At 47.7% G+C, this 5,667-nt stretch overlaps 1 pseudogene; it reads right to left on the reverse strand.

Annotated features, from left to right (window-relative positions):
• On the reverse strand, window positions 1-1,427 carry LOC105469617 (large ribosomal subunit protein uL30-like 1 pseudogene; annotated as a pseudogene).
• Between the last annotated feature and the right edge of the window lie 4,240 nt (window positions 1,428-5,667).

Below are 5,667 nucleotides of genomic sequence, written 5' to 3' on the forward strand. Positions count from 1 at the left end.
TGTCTTTTCTTTGACCTTTCCTTTCCAGTTTTTGAAGATAAAGCTGGAAATAATCTTCTCTGAAGATACTTGATAAAAATTCCCATAAAAACAAAAACACATGCTTCTACTACACATGCTTCCACTTCATTGATAAAAATTTACTGCAGTTTGGCACCTGGGTCTAGTTCAGCTGGCAGATGAGCTGACTGATGCATTCACCCCGATAGCCAGGTGTGCCCATCTCATTGAGGAAGCCCACTCTATTTTTGGTAGCATGATGGGCCACTGAGAGGTGGAAAGGGCGCAAGAACCATGAGATCTCCTGGAAATGCTTCCCTGGGAAGGCAATTTCATGAATGAGGTCTTCCAAGCAAATGACACCAAACTTCGCCAGGTGCTCTTCAATCACTGTGTTGTCTGTCAGAGGGATGATCTTATTCTTGACCTTGGCTTGTCCGTGTTTCAAAATGAGTTCCTGGACAGACTTCTGATTTGGAAATCCCCAGGTCACATAAGGTTCCACTATACGCAGCATTTTTAGGTTCTGGGGGGTGACATTTACAAAGACACCACTAAAAATGTTATTTAGGCAAAGTCTTACAAATGGTTCTCTGCACCAATAAACTCACGCCATCAATTCTTTCGATGCATACAACAAAGGTCAAGGAATGTTTATCTGGCAATTCCAAGGCGTGACGTTTGACTTCTAGTCATCTGAGATGCATTTTGTCACATTTCTGCCGCTAGGAATCATGTAGGAATGATTCCAGTTGCTTAAACTTGAGCCCTTTTCCTTCCCTCTGCTCCTTCTTTGACAAAAGTGCCTGCTTTGCCTGGGTGGCTTTGAGGGCTTCATAAGCCTTCCTCTTTTTCAGGAGATTTTCTAGAACCAAAGGGATTTTCTAGTGTTGCAGCTACTGATCATTAAGAGTCTTTTGCTATCGCCCAGGCTGGAGTGCAATGATGCAATCTCGGCTCACTGCGACCTCCGCTTCCTGAGTTCAAGAGATTCTTGTGCCTCAGCCTCCTGAGTAGCTGGAATTACAGATGCCTGCCACCATGCCCGGCTAATTTTTGTATTTTTAGTAGAGATGGGGTTTCACTGTGTTGGCCAGGCTGGTCTTGAACTTGTGACCTCAGGTGATCCTCCCGCTCAGCCTCCCAAAGTGCTAGGATTACAGGTGTGAGCCACCGTGCCTAGCCCTAAGTCTCTTATTAAGCCACTGGCAAGTTACTCAGCCTTCTGGTCCTGTCTTCCTTTAAAATGGGAGTTGTCATAATCTCTGCCTCATAGGGTTGCTCTAATGACTAAATGAGATGTAATGACCAAATAATGATGTAAAGACTCTAGCACAAGCCTCACAGGAGCAGGGGTGTAATAAATGCTGCTATTGCTGGCCCAGGGTGAGGTGGGGACTCACCTGTGCCCAGGTAATATGATGCATTGCTGGGCAGTGCTAATGGCTAAGGAGTGTTTCCAGAGCTGGCAGCAGCCTTTCTCTTCCACCAGTTGGTGATTCTCAGTGGTCTTGGTTCTGGCTTTGTGAATGATACACTGGGTCTCTCCTTTGTCCTCAGCCATTGAATCCTGTATTTGAGGACAGCTATTGGCTTGCCCTAGTCCCAGCCAAGCTCTCTTTCCTTCCAGTTCAATATTTCTGGTTGTCATCATCAATCAGTTTCCAGCTGGCCAAATCCTTATCTGGTATCTCTTCCCTGGTTCTCTCCGGTTTGTCACCTTCTCTTTCTCACCGTGTGGTGGCCAAGCCTAAGGGACTGGATACCTAAGGCAAGGGCCCCATTTCCCAGAGAACAGCAGGCTTCCCTCCTGGTTGGGTCTTCTGATTTAAGGGGACATCATTATAAGCTTGTGGACAGAATGAAAACTGCCAGTGTATCTGTCTCTCTTCTTTCTTTCTCCCTTCCTTCTTCTTTTCATCTCTCTCTCTCTTTTCTTTTCTTTTCTTTCTTTTTCTTTCTTTTTTTTTTTTTTTTTTTTGACAGAGTCTTGTTCTGTTGCCCAGGCTGGAGTGCAGTGGCTGCGATCTCAGCTCACTGCAACCTCCACCTCCTGGGTTCACGCCATTCTCCTGCCTCAGCCTCCCGAGTAGCTGGGACTACAGGCTCCCGCCACCACGCCTGGCTAATTTTTTTGTATTTTTAGTAGAGACGGGGTTTCACCGTGTTAGCCAGGATGGTCTTGATCTCCTGATCTTGTGATCCACCCGCCTCGGCCTCCCAAAGGGCTGGGATTACAGGCATGGGCCACCGCGCCCAGCCTCTCTCTCTCTTTTCAACAGAAATTTCCATCTCACCAGATTTCCCAGTACTATTCTTATGTAACTAGTTTTTTGGAACCTCGGCACAAGACTTAGCACTCATCCCTGGTGAATTTCATCCTGTTGGTTTCTACCCAATTTTGCAATCTGTCAAGGCTGCCTTGAATCTGCTTCAGTTACCCATTGTATTGGAGCTCCCTCCCAGCCAGCAGCCATCTGCAGGGTGAAGAGTGGCTTCCTCTGCCTCCAGTCAAGCGACTCATGACAATGCCAGGCAGCCCAGGGCCAGGACGGAGCTTCATAGAGATCTCCTTCAGCTTTATCAGAATTGTTCAGGTCTAAATCCGAGTCTCTATGATCCAGCTCACATTTATGTCTTGTCTATAAGGACAAATGCCAAATGCTTTGCTGGATCAAGATAAGTTGACTGGAGCCATCCAATTGCAATGATGGAAGGAGGAGGCAATTTGGCTGGTGTTCAAAGATCACTGCTTAATCTTTTCTTAAATGCGTTCAGTCACCCAAATAGAAACCTGTTCCGAAACTTGCCATGCATGTATGTCAAAATATTCTTTTCAGAATTTACTATTTACACCTTTGGGTAAAATCAAATACCAACAGCTTTTGCTGTTGTATTGTTCATCAATGGCTTCCCCCAACACTTGGCGTCAAGTCCAAAGTCCTCCCCATGGCCACGGGGTGTTCCTGCCCCCATCCCCCATCTCCTGGACCCTCACCCACCTGCCTCCAGCCACATGGGCCTCCTTGCTTTTTTTGAACACACTAAGCCAGCTCCTACCTCAGGGCCTTTTCACTGGCTGCTCTTTCTTTCCAGAACATTTTATCTTCATGTAGCTGCATGGCTCAGTCATTCATCTCCCTGCTTATCTCATCAAAGAGGCCTTCCCTGGACCACCCTACCTAAAATGTTAGCAGCACCCCTCCAAACATCCACCATATATATATATATATATATAATTTTTTTTTTTTTTTTTTTTTTTTTTTAGATGGAGTGTCGCTCTGTTGCCAGGCTGGAGTATGCCTCCTAGGTTCAAGTGATTCTCCTGCCTCAGCCTCCTGAGTAGCTGGGATTACAGGTGTCCACCATCATGCCTGGCTAATTTTTGTATTTTTAGTAGAGACAGGGTTTCTCCATGTTGGCCAGGTTGTTCTCCAACTCCTGACCTGAGGTGATCTGCCCGCCTTAACCTCCCAAATGCTGGGATTACAGGTCTGAGCCACCACACCTGGTCCACCCACATACAATCTATCACTCTCTCGTCACCTTTATTTTCACTCACAGCACTGACTGCCACTGACCATACATTTATTTATTTGTTTACTTTACTTTTTACCTCTGCAATGTAAGTTCCAGGAGGGCAGGGACATTGCTTTGTTCACTGCTGCATCCCAGCACTGGAATAGTGCCAGGCATGCAGTAGGTTCTCCATGATTATTTATTTTTATTTTTAATTAAAAAAAATTTTTTTAGCCAGGGTCTCAGTCTGTCACCCAGGCTGGAGTGTAGTGGTGAGATCAAGGCTCACTGTAGCCTTGGCCTCCCGGGCTCAAGCAATCCTCCTGCCTCAGTCTCCTGAGTACCTGGGTCTACAGGCACACACCACCACACCTAGCTAGCAATTTTTATTTTCATTTTTATTTTTGAGATGGAGTTTGGCTTTTGTTGCCCAGGCTGGAGTGTAATGGCACAATCTCGGCTCACTGCAACCTCTGCCTCCCAGGTTCAAGTGATTCTCCAGCCTCAGCCTCCCAAGTAGCTGGGATTACAGGCGCCTGCTACCATGGCCAGCTAATTTTTTTGCATTTTTAGTACAGACGAGGTTTCACCATGTTGGCCAGGCTGGTCTTGAACTCCTCACCTCAGGTGATCTGCCCACCTCGGCCTCCCAAAGTGCTGGGATTACAGGCGTGAGCCACCTCACCCGGTCAATTTTTATTTTTTCAGAGACAGAGTCTTTCTCTGTTGCTCAGGCTGGAGTGCAGTGGCACGATCATAGCTCACTGCAGCCCAAAACTCCTGGGCTCAAGTGATCCTCCTGCCTCAGCCTCCCAAAGTGCTAGGATTACAGGCATGAGCCACCATGCCTGACCAATAAATATTTATTGAACCCAGGAATGAACAAATCCCTCAGGACTCCAGGGAGACCTCCCTACCTCTGCCTCTCAGCTGTACTCACCACAGCTGGAGAGCTGTCTTCCATCCTCATCTTCTTTCCTGGCTAAAGGCTCTTCTTGGTGGGTAGCCAGGGAGCAATGCTCGCTCTCTCTTCCCTGGCATGATGCTGCCTTCCTCAGGCAACAGCTGAGCCAACCTCCCTCTGCCCCTTCTCACTCCAAACAGCTTTAAAGGCCTTTTTTGATAGAAAGGCAGGTAGAGCATGTTATTTTTCCACACCTCAGGTCATTGTGAAGTTCACCCTTCCAAAATTGTAACAAATATGCTATTTAAAGCTGCCCTGGCTGGGTGCCGTGGTTCACGCCTATAATCCCAGCACTTTGGGAGGCCGAGGTGGTGGATCACCTGAGGCCAGGAGTTCAAGACCAGCCTGACCAAAATGGTGAAATCCCTTCTCTACTAAAAATATGAAAATTAACCAGCTGTGGTGGTGTGCTCCTGTAGTCCCAGCTACTCAGGAGGCAGAGGCAGGAGAATTGCTTGAACCTCTGAGGCAAAGGTTGCAGTGAGCCAAGATTATGCCATTGCACTCCAGCTTGGGCAAGAGTGAGATTCTGTCTCAAAAATAAAAAATAAATTAAATAAATAAAGCTGCCCACCAAGGACACAGCCTGCCTTCTCTGATGCTCCCACCCCATCACCTGCCCTCCCATCCCATCCTGCCCTTAGACATGTTCATCCCTCTCCAGTCTTCCTTGAGGCCCTGCCACCCTTTCTCCTTTTTTTTTTTTTTCCCTTTGAGACTGGAGTTTCGCTCTTGTTGCCCAGGCTGGAGTGCAATGGCGCAATCTTGGCTCACTGCAAACTCTGCCTCCTATATTCAAGTGATTCTCCTGCCTCAGCCTCCCAACTAGCTGGGATTACAGGCATGCGCCACCAGGCCCAGCTTATTTCATATTTTTAGTAGAGATGGGGTTTCTCCATGTTGGTAAGGCTGGTCTCGAACTCTCAACCTCAGGTGATCCGCCCACCTCGGCCTCCCAAACTAGTGGGATTGCAGGCAGGAGCCACTGCGCCTGGCTCTCCCTCTTTTCTTATACCTGCCACCCCAACTCTGCACTCCCTGATACTCCCCAAAGACAGTGATTTGCACACTTTGCCCTGGCAGAGACCTTCTCTGTTCACACTTCCACCAGCCCTAGGTCCCTGTCCAAAACATTTCTTTGGTCCTCTCTCCACTGGCCCCAAAAGGAGGCAGCATGCTCGGCA

The sequence above is a fragment of the Macaca nemestrina genome, chromosome 17 (genome assembly GCF_043159975.1).
Source record: "Macaca nemestrina isolate mMacNem1 chromosome 17, mMacNem.hap1, whole genome shotgun sequence".
NCBI lineage: Eukaryota > Metazoa > Chordata > Mammalia > Primates > Cercopithecidae > Macaca > Macaca nemestrina.